We start from the raw sequence: 20,665 nt of genomic DNA on the forward strand, positions 1-20,665 counted from the left end.
CAGATATTATTGGTCCCCATCTACTGGTAATTAATAGCCTGTTATAGGGAGATCAAGAAAGATCTCTCCTTGCCCTAGCTGGTTTTGCTTAGTGGATAGAGCGTCAGCCTGCGGCCGGGTTCAATTCTGGTCAAGGGCACATGCCTGGGTTGTGGGCTCAATCCCCGGTGGGGGGGTGTGCAGGAGGCAGCCAATCAATGGTTCTCTCTCATCATTGATGTTTCCACCTCTCTCTCCCTCTCCCTTCCTCTCTGAAATCAATACAAATATATTTTTTTAAAAAAAGAAAGATCTCTCCTGGCATCACACTTGGGATAAGTGCAGAGACCCCATGAGGAAGCAGTTCAATATTTTTTATACTTTATCACACTTGTAGTGGGTCCTTTAAACATGTTTAGATAATTGATAAAATCTGCAACTTCTTGAAACATACAGCTCTTCACTAACACAATATACTGATGGATTGTTTAGTAAGTACCTATGTGACAAGTGCCATGTAGGCACATTAGTTCACTTAATCCTCATGACTCTGCCATAAAAGTATCTCAGAAGTTAAAGAAATAAGATGTCTCAAGATGCAAGAAGCACATGATGATATCGCCTGCTGTTTTCAAATAGGTCAGCAAGATTGTATTGTATTTATGTCTCAACTTCCTCACCAAAATATAAACAGTTTCATATAGTACACAAAAACTAAAGCTCACAGAGGTTAACTCACTTTCCACGACTACAAACCATGCATCTACAAACCACATCTGTCTCATGGGAAAACCTACAGTTTTCTTCTATTATCTCATTGCTGGTTCCATTGCTGTGTTCTTATTGACATAAGAACCTCTAAACCATAATAGAAAAAAAAATATGTAAACCTTAAGATATCTAGGTGCATTCAGTACCTAGTTCATTTGACATATTCACTTCTTTTAATAACTGCTCCATGAGCACGTGACTTTCTCTCTGATAATCTTTCAAAGATCCAGCTGCTTGTCCATCCGCACTCATGAACAGCCACTTAAGAGGTTTGGTGTTAAAAAGCTCTCATTACTTCTCCCCTGCCTGTTGGCTCCATGTCAAAGCTTGGCACCTCATCAGACTGTAAGCTCTCTAAGCTCTTTTCCTCAGTCCTGGGGAACAGCTGTCAGCAGCAGCTGGGAGGCAAAGCTCTTTTTTCATCTTCCTCCCCAGATGTTCTCTCTTCAGGATACTAGAAGACATCTCCTCAATAAGACCATGCTTCCCATGACTGAGCTTTACTACTCAGATCAAATGTGTGAAAACAGCTCAATGTACCAATTAATATGGTAATTTATAATAGTAAAAGTGTAATATGCAAATCGACCGAACAGCCAAATAGCAGAATGACTGTGCGAATGTCCATGCTATGACACGCTGGCCCAGCTCAGCCAAGGCGGGTGTGAAGCAATTGTTCCGGGGGCCGCCATTACCCTACGACTGCCCTGCAGAGAGAGGCCCAAGCCACTGCCGGTTTGGGGGGGGGGGGGAGGGAGGTGGTTGATGGGGCGGGGGTTCCATGATCGCCCTGCAGAGGGAGGCCCAGTCCACCCTCTATGGGTGATTGATCAGGGGACTTCACAGAACAGGGGAACCGAGGGTATATGGCGCGGATGCGAGCAGCACCAGGCCAAGGTGGGTGCAGGTGGGGGTGGGGCTGTGAGGGCCCCTGCAGCCAGGGCTGCAAAGGCCTACCCTTGCACAAATTTTGTGCATTGGGCCTCTAGTATCTAATAAAATACTACTTTGAACACATTTGTTTCTTCCTTCATTCATTCTCTCAACTAATATTTGTTGGCCAATTCCTATGTGGTGGGCCATGGAGACACAATGGTAAGGAAAAACCCGTCTCTATTTTTATGGAATTTAGAGGAGAGTACATATATAATTTAAATGATCATACAAATATACATAAAGTTACAGCTATGAAAACTCAGTGTAGGAAAAGCAAAAGGTGCTATTAGAAGATGTAGTAAGAAGTAGTGAACTATCTTTGGGGTTGATGAAAGGCTTTCCTATAGAAGTCATATTGGAGCTGAGATAGGAAGATAAGTTGGTATCAACTAGGTGAAAGAGGAAGAAGACATTTCAAAGAATGAGGAAAGCATGTGCAAAGATCCTATGGCAGAAAGGAGCATGGCATGGCAAAAAAAAAAAAAAAAAAAAGTAAAAAGGCTAAGGTGTGGAAAGCAGAATCCAGGGTAGTGTGGTATTAGAAGATATTGCAGAGGTGGGTAATCCATTCTCTGTAGGTCTTATAGGGCAGGCTAACTTTTTTTGAATATATTTAAAGAAAAGAAAAATTCATGGAAGGTTTTTAAGCCATATGTGTGAAATTGTAAAATTCAGTTTTGAAATTAGATTTGGGTGTGAGAAATCTATTGGTGCAGTTTGGAGAATATTGCAAGTGGAAGTCCATATACATATGGAAAGAAAACTAGGAGGTCATTGCAATAGTTAGGAGAAAGTTGATGGCAAATGTGGTGCTATGGATAACAGATATCTGGGGTTAAAATCAATGAGACTTAATAATGGATTGGATATAGTAGGACAGAAAGAGGGAGGTGTTTAGTTGGCCTCCTAGATCTCTGGCTTCTACAATTGCCTGGATGTACCATTACCCAAAATAGGGAATAATAGAAGAGGATCCAATTGAAGGGGAATTTCCTAAATTTAGTTTGGGTCATGTTGAGTTTGAGGTGTCTTTGTAATCTCCAGGTGAATACTCAAACATTCATATATTATTGGCACCCATAGATATATGGGTCTGTAGTCTTAGGAGAGGTTAACATTAGAGATATGAATTTTGGAAGTACATAGGTAGTACATGAAGCCACAGGCATGTATGATTTCACCTGGAAAAACTGATAGAACTCTGAAGATATTCAATATTTAATGGCCAGGTCAAAGCAGATGAACCTGCAAAGAAGACAGAGAAACAGAAACAGAAAATGAAGAAAACTGGGAGACTACCTCAGGAGAGTGTGTCTCAAGGTAGAGAAACTGGACAATGGTACTATATGTTAAGCAGGTCACTAAGATGTTATTTCTCACCAATATGTAACTATTTGAGGAAAAGAACATTGTCTCAAACTTCACTGCCTAACTTTTCTCTTACTATTAACACCTACTACAATGCCTTACCTGGAGAAAAAAATTTACATGTGTTTATTGAAAGAATAAGCAAGCACAAATTGGTGAACTGAATAAAAGATCCACATAGTCTACAATATAATGAAGTCAAAGACAGATTAATATATTTAGGGGAGGGGCAAAACTATATAAATCTAAAACAGGATTACATGTAGTAAAAGCATAATAGAAACAAAAGTATAGTAGAAATAAGTATCTATAGCTCAGAATGGACTGGCCACAGATCAAAACATATGTTGCCATCATAAAACAAAATGATAGTATAAAATAAATGGACTATTTACTCATACTGAGTGTGCTCATTGGATTCAGTGTGCAGTTATGACCTACTTCGCTAAGAAAGACCTGAAAAATATTTGGAAATATTTTAAAATACGCAAGAAGGTGGAAGCTTGAAAATAATAAAAAGCATGACAATGTATCACAGTATAATTGAATAAGATAGTATTCTGACAAACATTACATAAAAGGACAGTATGGTGTCATAGCATTAACCTTGAGCTTAGTATATTCTCTCCATGCCTTTGTTTAATGTAATATGAAACTGATTACCCTTTCTAAATCAACTCACATTGTTAGCCTATACTATTGTTAGGGATAATGAATACAGCACATTTACTTATTGCTTGGAAAATACATTTACTTTTCCTAAAGCAAAGTCTTCTAAACTCTGTTCCAGGGGTTCTAGGAGAACATGAAAATTCTATTTTTTAACCAAGTTTATACTTTATAATTTTCTCTAGAAATCCTATAGACAAATTTATGGCCCATACAACTGGTTTTACATTTGTAACTATCGTTTTAAGTAATAATTTCAATCTTCCTCCTTGTTCTGTTTCTTCCTTTTTACCTATCTTTAGTTCATCATCCTATATAATAAAAGTTTAATATGCAAATCTACCGAACAGCTGAATAAACAGCAGATTATATAGACCTCTTAGACAATAATTGTCAGAAAATATTGCACTCAGTGTAGTGAGGGCTCATACTGTACCTTACATGGAGAATTTAGAACAGTAAAGGAGAGACAAAGGCATTCTGGGAGATAAAACTACATAAATAAAAGGCCTGGATCTGATAATAACCAATAAATAAAGGTTGAAGGTATGAAAGAACTGTGTGTTGAAGACAAGCAAGGAGAGTGACAGCTGGAGCACAGGAATCTCTTGTGTGCTCCAGGAAACAAGCCGTGAATGGACAGTGTGGGTGAAACAGAAGCTACCTTAGGTTCTTGAGCAGGTGACTGGTAGAATGAGGGCAGTATCTTAAAAATTCCAAACAATAATAAAATGGACTAAGGTTGTTGTAATGGGTTGGAGAGAAAGGATGGTTCTAAGAAAACTCGGAAGGAGGAGTCAGCTGAAGAGGGTGACACTCTAGGAATAGGCAAAGAAGCCACTCCACGTGGAAACCATATTAAAGGTTCTGCCCCAAAGCACTGAAGAATAGACACTCCTAAAAGAAAAGACACCATGTGTGGAAGGATCAGTTGAGGACATCACGTTGGGTTTCTAGTAATACAGTGGATCATTCAAGAAATATGGGCCGCTAGACATGCAATGTTCCGGTAAAGGCAAGTGCTCAGAGCTAGAATGCAGACCTAGAAATCATCTGTTCAGAGATTATATGGCAAATCATGTGAACAAAAGAGCAATAAAAATTGGGTTTCTTCTTAATTTTAAAAATGATTTTATCTTAATAAAATGAAATTGTTTTGTTATAAGAAATTTGGAAAATATAGAAAACCATACAGATAAAAATTAAAATTGTTTGCAATCCTACTATACAAAAATAAAAACTATGAACTCTCTAGTATATATCCTCTCAGTGCTTGTTTTTATACATACATTTTTAATGCTAAGGCTCACTACTTCTCAATAGTATCCCACCTTCTAATAACTGTTCATCCTCGGGAATGTAGGGGTTCTCTTATTCTGCAAGTTTGGGGAATCAGCCTACTAGATTCCCGCCCCCCCCCCCCCCCCCCGCCTTGGAAATAAACACTCTACATGCAGAGACTCCACAAAGTTGAACCATAAAAAAAGACTGTACATAATGGAAAACTAACAATCTTAGATTTCCCATGCACACCTGTTAACATCCCCTTGAACTGCTCTCCCTTTGAAAGGTGGATGTGTAGTTGTCAGGAGCTTGAACTTTAAAGGGGACAAACCTAGGTTCAGAGTCTGCTCCCAGCTTTGTTTTCTTCTTATTACTTCAATCTCCACAAAAGAAGCACATAAATGCATACCTCACAGACCCATGTGAGGTTTGAGAGAGATAATATACATGAAGCACTTTTCAAGTCTACTATTCAGTTCACTCTAAAAACTGGGACAGCTTTGATGATGTCATAATTACTAACCTGCAGTTTGCCCTTAACTATAAATCACAATGATTTGTCATGTAATATTTTTTAAATCAATCTTTTTAATGACTCCGCATTAGACAATTATATGGCCATCTCATAATTGATTTATCTAATTCCATAGTGTGGGATATTTATTTCCATTTTTTTTCATTCACAAATAATGCTTCCTTGAACATCCTTACATATAGTTTTGTCAACAGTTCTGGTTAATTCTTTTTTTAAATGTATTTTATTGATTTTTTTATATAGAGGAAGGGAGAAGGATAAAGAGTTAGAAACATCGATGAGAGAGAAACATCAACCAACTGCCTCCTGCACACCCCACACTGGGGATGTGCTCGCAACCAAGGTACATGCCCTTGACTGGAATCGAATCCGGGACCCTTCAGTCCGCAGGCCGACACTCTATCCATTGAGTCAAACCGGTCAGGGCTGGTTAATTCTTTATGATTGGATTGATTCCTGGAAATGGACTTGCTGAATAAAGGGGCATAAATGTTTTTAAGGTTTTTAATACAGCTTACTAAAATGCCCTCCAGAAGCTAGTATCAAATTAAATTTCTACTATGGTCTGACTAGCCACCCCATGTTTTAATCTTTCTATTAGGATAATACTGGAGATTGGTTGCTACACAGAGCAGAAAGAAATGTCTTACTACATTTATGCTGGCTTTAGGTATGAAAAAGAGAAAGAACTTAATTATAACAAGTAGCTATTTGAAAGGTAGAAAACCCATTTCTGTGCTGACTTTCCAGGCCTCTAGCTGGACTGAACAGAGCAAGCCTAGAGGTGGAAGTCTTATAGATTAAGATAAAAGCAGGTAATACAAATGGATTAAAACAAATGTGAAAATAATATGGAGAACAAACATGTTTAGAAGTTTGGGAACTCATCAAAATGACCAGGTTGTTTGCTTAACTGATACTGTAAAAGATCCAGTTGTTTAATTTGTTACTTTTCCAATAATGAATATTAAAATATTGGCTATTGAATTCTCAATGGCATAAGTGTGTATTTACAGGCAAGTGGACAGAGTATTGAGGGCATTCCACTTCTAGGGATCAACCCTAAGGAATTAAGATGTTGAAAAAGTTTTACATTTAAGTGAATAACAACTATACATTGGGGTCTTTGAAGGTAAGGTCTGTGTCTCATTGATCTTAGAGTCCCCATTAACTATATGAGGATATGCATGTAACAGGTAAATCATACATGTTTGCTATGTCTATAATAACTTTGTGTATAAGATTCTCACAGCTGAAACCGGTTTGGCTCAGTGGATAGAGCGTTGGCCTGCGGACTGAAAGGTCCCAGGTTCGATTCCGGTCAAGGGCATGTACCTGGGTTGCGGGCACATCCCCAGTAGGAGATGTGGGGGAGGCAGCTGATCGATGTTTCTCTCTCATCAATGTTTCTAACTCTCTATCTCCCTCCCTTCCTCTCTGTAAAAAATCAATAAAATATTAAAAAAAAAAAAGAAAAAGAAAAAGATTCTCACAACCCTCTATTTATGGGTGGGACTCTTGTTCCTCAAGAGAAAGATACAGTCAGACAATTCAGATGATGAAATCACTGAGAGTGTATTTCCTAGGTGAATCAAGAATGTATGGGGATTAACAATATGTCCTTTAGCTACACATAATCTAGTTACTCACAGATACCTAGGAAAGATACTTTCTAATGATATATTTAGCAAAGAATCAAACTAATATTCTACATGATGCCACAAAATGTCATCAGATTACTCTGGAAGTACATTTCATGCTTTAAATGACTTTTCTTATATTTACTAGTAAATACTGCTAATAAAATAATAAAAGTGAATTACCCTATCAATAATTTTAAGAGTTACTCCTCTCTCTACTTTTACTAAGGCTGTGAGTTAGTTACATGAATTAATCAGTTTTGCTGTCTTTTTTGATAATTAATTGGAGAACTGCCAAATCCCCAGTTATGGGTCAAGAAGGATGAATTTTTAAATGACTAGGAGATTAGCTAAAATAGAACTAAACTCCAAAAAAAATAACATTTTCCTGCTATATCAGTAAAGCTATAAGTTAGTAGAATAATTAGGAGGGCTGTGCCTTGGATATTTGATCTAAAAACAAAACAAAAACAATACTCTTTACTTACCTGTGGTATTATAAAAATTTGTAAGTTCTTTTTGTAAGATGCACTTACCTCTGTGGATAAAAGTTTCCATTAAAGTTTAAAAATATAGATTTATAACTAGGATAGCATTTAGAGGTTCTCACCTGAGTGAAGAAGGATGGAAATGCGATATGCAAGAAAGCCAATGTAATGGTTGCTTAAAAAGTGGTTTTAAGGAATCTGAAGCAGAATCATCTATGTCATGCTGAAAGGCCCTGGGGAAATAAAAAAAAATTATTTCAGGGTATACAGGAAGCATTAACTATGGAGACCATTGACAGTGTTTATTTTTACTTAGTATTCAATGTAATGATTTTTTGTATTGTGCTAGAATGGACAATGCATCCATATTATCCACTTGGGATTTATGCCAGTAGGTGAGTCAGAGGCCTCTATATAACAATCCTTACATTTGGGAAGGTTATGACAATACCATTATCATTTAATTTTTTTAAAACTCGCATTATAAAATTTGTCAAAAAAATTTGTCAAAAATAAATATTTAAAGAATAATAGTACAATGAATACCTCTTATCTCTCCCTCCTCATTTGGATCCAATAAATGGCAATATTTTGTCACATTTGCTTCATTAATGTAAAAATGTTTAGCATAAAGGTTCCTCTTTTTACTCTTTAAAGAGATTTACAAAAACTAAACAATTAATGAAAATTTATAATTAATTTTGTATTTTCTTAAAGGCCTACAGAGAGCTTGTAAATAAGAATTTAACTGTAGAATATTTGATTTTTATTTCAAAATATGAACAATTTGGCCAGACTACCTGGTCTCCAACTATCTTTGGAGAATTGACTTTAACATTTTTCTAGATTGGCTCAAATTCAACAATAAATTTTGAGGTAATACAAAAGGATTTGCTACATAAAATCTTTAGTAGATAGTCTGGTTAATAAAAAATTTATAGTAACAGGAGGCTGTATTTGCCCACATGGAGTTAAGAGCGACAATGGGACCACTTTAGAAAGGGAATTGTTTGAAGTGGTACTATTTCTCTTTCTATAAAGTATAGGAGCAATAGCATCTTTTAGATAATATGTAGAATAGAATTTCATTTTGAATGCCAGTCCCTGCTTTTCGTTTCACATCCTGCTTTTTGTGCCTTTGCATTTTCTAAATTTGACTCTCTCCTATTTATCTTGTCAAGTAAAACACCTTCTAATTAAATATACTTAGACTTTTTTATACTTTTAATATATCATCTCCTCTTTGAAAGCCATTTTCTCATTAATTTTCAAAATAGAACAAAACTCCTTAAACAGGTTTCAAAATCAGGTGGCCATATATCTACTCCATGCATTCCCTTGTGTGAACTAGAGAGATAAGCAGAAGCTAGTCAGGATACCAGGATATCCTTTTCTAGGGAGCCTGGATTTTGCATCAGCAATGAGCATTCACTGAAGTGTTTATAACATCAGAGTGACACCACCTATTTTACATTTTAGAAGAGTCACTTGAGTACAAGTGAGGAAAATAGACTAGTGACGGTCAAGGTTGGAGGAAGGGAGATAATGAAGATGATACTGTGGCAGATAGGTAGAAGATGGCAAGGTTCTAAAGTTAGAAACAGAGGAGATAGTGAATAGGAGACAAATGTCAATATAAATTAAATTAATATGGTTAACAATATTCATCCCCTAATGACATGTGGTTGGAGATGGCATGAGGGAAAAGCAGAAGTGAGAAGAATTGAGGAAAAAGAAGATCTGTAAGATGACTTGCAGATATTTACTTAAGTTTTAAATATGTTGAAGGAGCTGCAGACAGTTGAAGTACATTAAAAAAGAGACACAGAACAGGAATTTGGATTTATTAATCTAACCTATACAAGAGACATCTGGGTTGAAGATACTGATGTAGACATCATTAGCATGACAGTGAAGCCATGGGAATGGGTGAAGTCACCCAAAGAAAGAGTGTAAAATGAAAAGATGGTCAAGGAAAGAACTCCAGAACACAATGATATTTAAAGGGTGAGGTGAGAAAAAGCAGCACTCAAATGCAACCAAGAGGGAATAATCAGAGAAGTAGGCAAAGAACCAGGAGACAGTGACAATAGGGAAGCCAAAAAAGACAAATGGTTAACAGGTCAAAAGGTGCAGAGAGAATAAGGAAATGGAGAAACAAAAACTGGAGTTAGTGATTGGGTATGCATGGATAACCTGACCCATGCTGTTCGTTTAGCAATATGAGGGCAATTGCAGTGATGCAATTCTGTTAAAAGTCTAAATGATGAATGTACTGAGTGAATGGTAGGTGTCAAAGTGGAGACACTATGAGCACAAACTATATTTTTAGGAGGGAAAAACAGTAGTCAAGAAGGGATCCATTTTAATGCAGGAGAGATTGGGGAAGAACCAGAGTAGAAAGAATATTCTAACATTGTGGAATGGATGTAAATGTGGTTAGGTGAACATATTTGCTTTGCTTGGGAAAAGAGAAACATTGATCACCTATCAAAGGATATCAAGGTGAGTAGGGATCAAGATCATTATTATGAATGGAGATGAGAGGTTCAAGTGCACTCATGATGGTCTGGGTTTTCTCAGAAAAGTACTAGGGTCAAGGCCATCTGCTAACAAATAGCAGGATGGGGGCGAGTAGGGGGTTTGACCAAAGTAGGTGATGGAACAGGTAGCTCTTTAGAGATTGGACAAAATGGGATTTTATATTGTCAAAAGATATAAAAGGACAGCTGAGTGCTTTTCTGCCAGCAGTGTTCCAGAGTCTTGGGTAGAGAGGCCAAGAAGGAGAGGTGCAGAGCAGGAACATGCAATAGCCAGGGGGCTAGAAAAAAGGAGGGACCTGGTATAAAATGAGAGGAGATGCAGCAAAGGGTGTGGAAAGAAAGGGAGTCTCAAAGGCAGTGACAGACTGGGGGGAAGCATGGGACAAAAGAGAAGGGGCTTGGTGTGAAAGAGCAGGAGGAACTGGAGACGGCAGGATCCTAGCCTCTGCCTACTTTGCCTACCTCTTTGAGCTCTTTGCACAAATTACCATGTGTCCAGTTATTTGGAGCCACCCTATTTCTCTAAGAATAAATACCTTTCCTAGAATGTGCTCTCTGTCATGTTCAGCTAGCCACTGAAGATCATTTAAAGGCATGCAGGAGCTCTGGAGCCAGACAGCCTGGGTTTGCACCATGAGTGTGCTTTTTATTTGATGTGTAATGCTGTTTTTCAATTTATTTCACTTCAGTTTTCTCATTTGTAAAATGGGGATAATAATAACAGTCACCTCAGTGTGATGATTCAGATAATGCATATAATGGACTTAGCCAAGTGCGTTGTATATAATAAGGACTCAATATATGTAAGGTATTATCGGTATAATGACAGTTGTAAATACTCCTTACGGTCTATGACCATCTCAAAACTGATGTGAAATTGCTGAAAGTCTAAACGGTTGCCTAGTTACAGTTTTATCCTCAAGTTTAGAAAAATAATGGAGGATCTAATAATAACGGAATGGTTATTAGTGCCAAATTTTCTTAGACTACAAACCACTGGCAATCTAATACTTCTCAGAACATTTCTGCCAGTACCTAACCTCTTTTACTTCACTGATGGTTTCTCAGTTGTACTGGTAATAGTAAGATTATTTGGCTATAAGAAATGTAATGGCAGATGTTTATAGTCTCAGAGGGGGTGGGATCTGTATGAGCATTTAATTCCACAGCAAGATCCCAAATTAGTTTCATTATTCTGGAGAGTATAACAGGGTGGAAATTGGCCCACAAGCCTCAATGGGAGAATGAAATGATGAGCCAGCTATTAGATAACCTCTAATGATATTCGCGTGTGCAGTTAAAAGAGAGGATACTCTAAATAATTCATAGTGAAGAGTAAAATACAATTGTCTGAGCTATGGAAGTATATTTTTCACCAGACACAAAAGAATTTTGACATAGCAAACTTAAATACTCCTTTAAAAATAAGTAATTGTCTACTGGTTGAAGCAGACTACATGTACTCACATTCCCAAATTAGCATATTGTAAAGATGGCTTTGTTAAGGTAGTAGAATGAATATGGGACATTCTTTGCCTTTGCCCTTTTCCCAACATCAACTAACCCAGGCCCCTTCTCTCCCATTAGTATCATACTGCCTCTGGCCTCATCACACCTTACCAGTTGAGCACTCTACCCCAGATGCAGCCTCCTGGTCCTCAGATCTACAATTATGCTATCTTCCTTCCTTTTTTGCATTAATAAATTGGTTTATTCCTTGGGCTTATGCAGCCAGCTGCTAGAATGAAATAAATCCAATGCACATAAAAAGTGAGAACAAGTGATAAACTAAAGAGCTGGCTGGGTTTTACGCTTCTCTTATGCCAACCTGCTTTTGGCTGCCCTCCCAGTAGAATTGTGTCTCAATACATAATGTTAATGAAATAAACCTCCAACATGGAAACAAGGCAGCCCAAGGGTCAGGTCTGATGTCTTGTATCATCTGTGCCTACCACAGTGCCTGAGCCATTAGAGGTGCTCAGTAAATAAAAATATCAAGAAGTAGAACTAGTTTGAAACTAAACTACTGAGAAAGCCCTGGAATACTTGAGATAACTGAGGCCATGGAGCCTTTCTGATTGCCTTAAAATCACAAGCAACTAATCACGAGTACGTAGAGACAGCCAAATTCAATCTACTTTACCATTTTAGACATAATATTAAGTCACTGCTTTTGCTTTCATAAACCAGTGTTACCCTTGGGACTATAAGTAGTTGCCTAAATTTCATTAAGTGAGAGAAATAAAGATACACTTGAAGTAAAACACGGTTCCCCATATTTCTTTTGTCCCCTTGGCTTATGTTTCTCATGATGAAAATAACTCTTCGAGGTTAGAAAATGATGAATGAATTAAAGTTAGAAGATGACTAGCACAATGCTTGGCCTATAGTCTACCATAGTAAAGGTCAACCATAGTAATTACTGGTTAAATAAAAAAAGAAATATGAATAAAAGGTATTGTCAGACCCTGCTTTGCAGAAAGGAGGATGAATTTGGGGGCCATCTGTGAAGAGCAGTCTTGGGTGGTACACAGCCAAGGGGCAGGTTGAGAAGAGAACATATGGTAGAGAGATAGAATAAGACTTGACCCCTGAGAACAGAGCAGAAACCAGCTAGTCAAAGATTCAGAACAAAGGCCTTCTCAAAAGTTAATTACTAGCCTTTTACCAGTGTTCTTACCCTATTAGGACCATACATAAAGCTGTTTGATTTCAGTGTTGTGGGTTTTTAAAAATAGTAATATTCCCTTAAAATAATGTTTAGAGGGAATGGGAACAAAGGGAGTCAGTCATTTAATCTTAAACAAAATAGCAAAGACAAGAAACTTCACTTTCTGGATTATTTTGCATCCTGCAGACATCATTTTTTTTCTACATTTTAAGTATTTGTTATTTTTATTTCCATTCAGTCTTTATTCACTTTTAACAGCTTATTGAGTGATATAATTCACATACCACGAAATCTGCCAATTTTAAGTGTACAATAAAATGGATTCTAATATATTTAACCTTCACCTCTACCTAATTTTAGAACATTTTGATTAGCCTCAAAAGAAACCCCGGCACCCATTAGCAGGTACTAACCATTCTCCCTTTTCCCCCTAAGCAACCGCTAATCTTCTTTTTGTTTCTATGGATTTGCCTATTCTGGACATTTCTAGTAAATTTGTGTGCTCTTATGTCTGGTTTTCTTCACTTAGCATGTTTTTTATTTCACCTCTGTTGTAATATCTATCAGTACTCTATTTCTTTTTATTGCTGAATAATATTCTACATGGATATGCCACATTTTGTTTATCCATTCATCAGTTGATGGGCATTTGGGTTCGCTCCACTTTGTTCTATTATGAAAAATGCTGCTGTGAACATTTGTGTGCAAATCTTTGTGTAAACATATGTTTTTATTTATTTTGGGTATAAACTTATAGTAAAATTGCTGAGTCATATGACCAAATACTCAGCATTTTACTTATGCATATTCTATGCTTTCTATTTTCAGGAAGTACCTAACTGTTTTCCAAAGATTTCCAGACATTCTGGAGGTGTAAAAACAAAGTTTTAGACCAATATATTTTGTTTTGTGAGGGACTCTGAAATAGTTTTTAAAAATAAATAACAGTCCAGCCAGCATTGCTCAGTGGTTGAGCATTGACCTGTGAACCAGGAGGTCACGATTTGATTCCCTGTCAGGGCACATGCCCAGGTTGTGGGCTCGATCCCCAGTGTGGGGTGTGCAGAAGGAAGCTGATCTATGATTCTCATCATTGATGTTTCTATCTCTCTCTCCCTTTCCCTTCCTCTCTGAAATCAATAAAAATATATTTAAAAATAAAAAATAAATAAATAAATAAATAAATAAATAAATAAATAAATGCCTAAGAAGAACATAGCTTCAAAAGATCTGGCATGAGTTTGAAACTAGAGACACAACATTGGGATACCTTGGAATTTAGTCATTCAAAAGCCATATGAGTGACACCAAGTGAACTCTAAGACAGTCCTGCTGCTTTTGGCTTAGTGATCTCCATTCTGACCTAGTTGTGACGACTTCGGCCTTTGCCTGGTACATTGTATATTCTTTCATGTTATTAAATGTTAAAACATTGGAGACAGTATACCTTCAAAAAGTTTCCACTTATAAGAGTTTTTATATGACACATCAAAATATTTTTATCATTAAAGCTTATCAGACTTCCTGAAATTATTAAAGACAGGTTATTTCCTCTTTTGCAGCATTGCATTCCTTGTGTTTAATCACAGAGGCGAGGGAGGCAACAACATTAATTGAGTTGAAACTAAATGATAAAATTCTAAGAATTAATTTGTTAATTTGTTATGTACAAATTACAACTAGCATTCTATGCAGGCACAATGTGATACGAAACCATTGTCTGAGTGTATGCATGAATGCACGTTGACTACACTTCTGAATGTGTAGTTTAACGCCTTTATGAAAGAACTACGAGTGATAAGCACTTTAGAAAATACATGGTGAATATTTTATGTTTCAGCAGGTCTCTTTCCCTAGAGCCGTGGTTGGCAAACTGTGGCTTGCGAGCCACATGCGGCTCTTTGGCCCCTTGAGTGTGGCTCTTCCTAAGCCTTAGGAGTACCCTAATTAAGTTAATAACAATGTACCTACCTATACAGTTTAAGTTTAAAAAATCTGGCTCTCAAAAAAATTTCAATCGTTGTACTGCTGATATTTGGCTCTGTTGACTAATGAGTTTGCCGACCACTGATCTAGACGAGTCTCAACTGGGCTGACTGGGCACTTCCAGTCTCTGCCACATATCTGTTCCATGCCAGAAGGCTACCTCAGGAATAGCCTCATGGAGACACAAGGAAGAGCAAGGCCTCTCGAGTTGTAGACTTAGAAGCACCATACTTGCACTCCTGCTTCATTCTATTACCCAAAGCCAGGCACATGGACAAGTCCGGAGACAGAGGCAGAGGACACTTCAACGTTAAATGCCCAAAGGGGTGGATGCAGAGAGGGTGAAAGATCATTCAACCCATCAGCAAGATCAATTCTACCTTAGAAATACTTTCCACACCTGTCCCATACTCCTTCTATCTTATTGCTACCACCACTTCCGTTCACCATGATCTCTCTTACCTATCACCACCTGACTGCTCTGTCCAAATCTTTCTTGTCCATTCCTTCTCAGATCATTCTCAATGCAGCAACGAGAATAAACCATTTGCCAAATGGTTTCCTATTGTTCTCAGGATAAAGGTGAAAATCCTGACTAAGGCCTAAATTGTTTTCAATTTTTCAATTGAGGGGTTATTTTAAAGCAAATAGGTGAACCTGGTGAAAGGGAGAAAGAGAGTGAAGAGGGAGTGTGGGAAAAAGAGGCTTTGTAATGACTTCCATGTGAGGACAGCCTGGGACCCCTTTCTCCAACCTCATCTCCTTCCATCCTTTCTTTCACTTTATGGTTGGAACACATCATAATTCCCCAACTTGTACACTATTTCAAGCCTCTGGGGTCTTACTTGGACTGCTCTGTGTCCAAGTAGAGAAGTAGAGTTCTTTGTTCCTCCTTTTGGTATGGCTTGAAAACCCTCTGCCTTATGCCTTAAAAAAAAAAAAAAGGAGAGGAGAAGAGCGCAGATTGGTTTGGCTCAGGGCATTGGCCTGTGGATTGAAGGTGAAGGGCCTGAGGTTCGATGAGAGAGAGAGAGAGAGAGAGAGAGAGAGAGAGAGAGAGAGAGAGAGAGAGAGAGAGAGCGCGCTTTTTGGACAGAAGGAGGAAGAGAGTTTATATAGTTTAAGTTTAAAAAATTCGGCTCTCAAAAGAAATTTCAATCGTTGTACTGTTGATATTTGGCTCTGTTGACTAATGAGTTTGCCGACCACTGCCCTAGAGGGCAAACCTAAAGTGCTCCTTTTACAACATTATAAAAGAAATCTACGAAAGAGGGTAAAAAAGAACAAACATTTTTGCAAACAGGTTTCATTCTTCCTGAAAAGATTTTAAAATCATATATTCCTGACCTGGGATTTAGTGGTCGTATACTAAACTCAGAAAGGAAAATACATTCAATTTATCTGTCAGAACTGCTTGGAATAAAGGCAGTCACCCTCTAAAAAGCCATATTATATAGAACCGTGGTCGGCAAACCACAGCTCGCAAGCCACATGCGGGCGCGCACATACAGTGCAATTGAAATTTCATGGCCCATGTGCAGAAGTCAGTATTTTGTGGAAGAGCCGGTATTTTGTGGAAGAGCCACACTCAAGGGGCCAAAGAGCCGCATGTGGCTCACGAGCCACGGTTTGCCGAGCCGCAGTTTGCCGACCGCTGAATAGAGTGAAAACGTTAGGTATAGTTTATAAAAAAAGTTAATACTATCAACATCTTATTGTTACTTTTCACCACTTCCTCAAAGCATGTAGTTTAATTTTTAAATGTGAGGTGGAAATATAGTTTTTTCTAAAATACTTATAACAACTTCATATCTTGTCTATGAAGGGAAGCTAAGTAAGTCAATAGGGTTCTTGTAATGTCTGTACATTTTTTTCCTAATTGGTGAGAACATGCTGCCCTGTAGATTTATTTGCCAAGACAAAAGCAAAATATATTTTAAAGATTGGATTTATAATCTTGGAAGACAAACATAAAATTTAAACCAACATGAATGTATAAAATTTGAGAAAATTTTTATAAAGTGAGATTAAAAAGGAATTAAAGTATATCTAGATTTTTGTTCATACTTCAAAGCAACATAGCTATCTGTTTTATAAAGAAAAACCAGAGGCAGTAGATGGTGTAAAATGTTCTATAATACTGGTTGAAATTAGCAATTTAAATTTGTTGAATGAGGTTATAGTGCAATATCTAATGCACAAATCACAGAGAATTGAGTACTTGCATAGTTGTTTAAAAATGTATTAAAAGGCTATAGGTTAACAATAATAAATGTATATTACATTATTATTATTAAAATATGCAATCTTTGATAATAATTTATTTTTTTTACAAATGCATTGGGGATTAAAATTTTTCTATTCATCTGTGACTAACCATGAAATTCAATATTGCTCACCATGACCAATCCATGAAATTTGTCAACTTTGTTCCTGATTTTCACAGGGCCTTCCCCTTAGATGAAATGACCCATTTAACTAAGAACACAACGATTTTTTCATATGGTAAATCAGTTCAGTTTACTAAGATTTACTATGGATTTCAGACCTTGAGTTTTTATGATTATGAACCATTATATATTTAATCCCAAATGTCTAATAGTTTATCTCACTGTTTCTCCCCCTTTCTAAAAGAATTCTCTATTTCTAAAATTAATTTTCAATGCCAGAAGGAACAATCTATAAACAATGGGTTAGTTGAAAGTCAAACAGCAGGTGAAAATTATGGGAAATTGAAATCCAAGTTATTTACTCAGAAATTCTAACAAAAATAAAACAAAAAAAACAAACCTCAAAACTTTCTGAAAACCACGATTCATATATTGCCCTTATCGGAGTGCTAAGAAAGGAATATTTTACCTAGTTTATCCTAAAAAACAGAAATACTGTATGTCTAATTTTTTACTATCCAAGAAATAAAACATGAAATTATCTAGTTTTTCAAGGTAAAGTGACTATGTTGGAGGAGGGTTTAAACAAAATTATATTACTATATTAGAAAATCTACCCCAAACTTTTCTCTATTACAAATTTGAATAAAATAAACCAGAAAAGTAGTTCAGAAATTTTAATTTCCCTAAATATTATTTATTTAGCTAAGTAAACTACATCAACATTATTAAAAAGTAATTTCTTAGTCCTATTTCAACTTGCAATTACTAGCTCAGACACTAGAGCCTAATATTAAAAGTGAAAATCTATGGTAGATTAACTGACAGTGTGGAACTATGAAGTCTCTTCCAGATTTGGGCATATTTTAGAACAAATTTTTAATGTTAAATTTTTATTAGAGCAAATCAATCTATATAAAATTAAAAGCTAAAAATATTTTTTAAAAAGCCATTAGATATAATTTTATTTTTTCATAGAGTTTCAAGCTATGACTGAAATAACCAACTCATTAATATAATTTGATCATTTAAATAACTCAAAGAGTAAAGCTTAAAATGGTCCTGACTGTATTGGAGCCTTATGAACTGAATGAAATTTACCAATAGAGACATAACACAGTATTCAGACTAACTTGCTTTGAGAATGAAGAAACCCCTGTTGGTTAGTGTTAGTTTTGTACAACAGCCCAATTCACAATATAAAAAACATACTTCAAAAAATTTGTACTTACTACTTACACAATTCAGTAAATAGAATGAAAATAACTGTTAAATCCCATTATTTTCTATATTGTAATAGCTAAAAAGAAAATATATTTGATACTTACTGATATAAGTCAGTTAATGGTGAAGTCAAAATGACTAATGTTGTCAACAGATTATTACAATGGGTATAAATTTTAAAAATTTTATCATCTATATATTCATGAGGATTCAAAAGTTTCTGTACAGATGTGCAAACTGACCATAACATGTTCTCAGTGCATATTAAAATTGTTGTGATATCAAGTCTATTAGAAAGAAAAAAAAGAAAATTACGTTAAAAAAAAGTGCCTTTCTACTTGGTATATATACTATCTTTTATATTTCTTGTATTAAATATATATAAGAATATAAATATTTGTTCAGATATCAGAGCTTTGGAGATCAAAGACAGAAGGCATCAAAACTAGGTTATGTTTCCATAATACCATTATATTTAGGGATTGTGAGGTCTATAACAGTGAGGAGTTTTAGGGGTGCTTTTAAAAAATATATGTTTTTATTTTGCATTATCAGGATTCTATTCAAGAAGTTCAGGAAACTTTCATTGAAATTACATTCAGTAAAAGAAAAGTCAGATTAAAAGTAAATTTGCTATTACATATATATATATATATATATATATATATATCATATCTAATAAAAGAGAAACATGGTAATTGGCATACAACCGCTACCCTTCCCATTGGCTAATCAGCGAGATATGCAAATTAACTGCCAGCCAAGATGGCAGCCGGCAGCCAGGCAGCTTGAAACTAACATGAGGCTTGCTTGCTTCAGTGACGGAGGACTCCAATGTTCCCCGCCTGCCGCTGCAGGCCTCTGAGCTCCAACTCTAAGCAACTATGTAACAAATATAGAAGCTAAACAAAACCCCAGAAACCTGCTTTAGTCCGCCAGGCTTCAGCCAGCAGGATTGCAACATTGTAAGCAAAGCCCAGAAATTTACTTTCAGCAGCAGAGGCCGAAGAGCTGGAGCCAAGCCTCAAAGCTAAACTGGCCCAGAATAAAAAGAAAAAAAAAAGAAAAAAAGGAGCGGTTGGGAGCTTCAGTCACCCCCAGCCTGAAAACAGCCCTCAGCCCCTCACCCAGACTGGCCAGGCACCCCAGTGGGGACCCCCACCCTGAAGGGTCTGTGACCAGCTGTAAACAGCCATCATCCCCTCACCCAGGCTGGCCAGGCACCCCAGTGGGGACCCCCACCCTGAAGGATGTGTGACCAGATGCAAACAGCCATCATCCCCTCACCCAGGTTGGCCAGCACCCCAGCAGGGACCCCCACCCTGATCCAGGACACCCTTCAGGGCAAACCAGCCAGCCCACCCATGCACCAGGCCTCTACCCTATATAGTAAAAGGGTAATATGCCTCCCAGCACCGGGATCAGCATGACAGGGGGCAGTGCCCAAACCCCATAATCGCCCTGCAGCTCTGTGTGTGACAGGGGGCGGCGCCCCAACTCCCCAATCGGCCCTGCTCTGAGCCCGACCAGGGGCTGCACCTAGGGATTGGGCCCGCCCTCTGCCACCCGGGAGCAGGCCTAAGCCAGCAAGTTGTTATCTTCCGAGGGGTCCCAGACTGCGAGAGGGCACAGGCCAGGCTGAGGGGCCCCCCTCCCCCCCGAGTGCACAAATTTTGTGCACCGGGCCTCTAGTATATATATTAGTATCTACACTAATAAAAGAGAAACATGCAAATTGGTATCACTCTGCTATACCCACCAGCCAATCAGGATGAGTATGCAAATTAACCCAACAAAGATGGCGGTTAATTTGCATATGCAGGCATGGAGCGAAGACTGAAGACAACTGAAGACTGAAGACAACTGAAGATTGAAGAGGCTTGGCTTCTCCGCTGGAGCGGAGAAGCCAAGCTGCGGCCGGACCAAAGGCCTGGGTCCTGGGTCCTGGAGGAAAACCAGTGCCAGCAGCCAGGGGAATGAAGGCCTATTGCGCAAATCTTTGTGCAATGGGCCTCTAGTATATATATATAAAATAGGAAAAAATTTGATAGTAGAACAATTCTCCTCATCTAAATAGCAGTTGTCAAAAAAAAGTTACATGGGTGGGTCACATGTTTTCCAAGTACGTGGGAGATGCGAAAGAAATGACACCAGAAGCACTAATGTAGTGTCAGAAATTTC

Source organism: Myotis myotis, unplaced genomic scaffold (genome assembly GCF_014108235.1).
Source record: "Myotis myotis isolate mMyoMyo1 unplaced genomic scaffold, mMyoMyo1.p scaffold_m19_p_5, whole genome shotgun sequence".
Lineage (NCBI taxonomy): Eukaryota > Metazoa > Chordata > Mammalia > Chiroptera > Vespertilionidae > Myotis > Myotis myotis.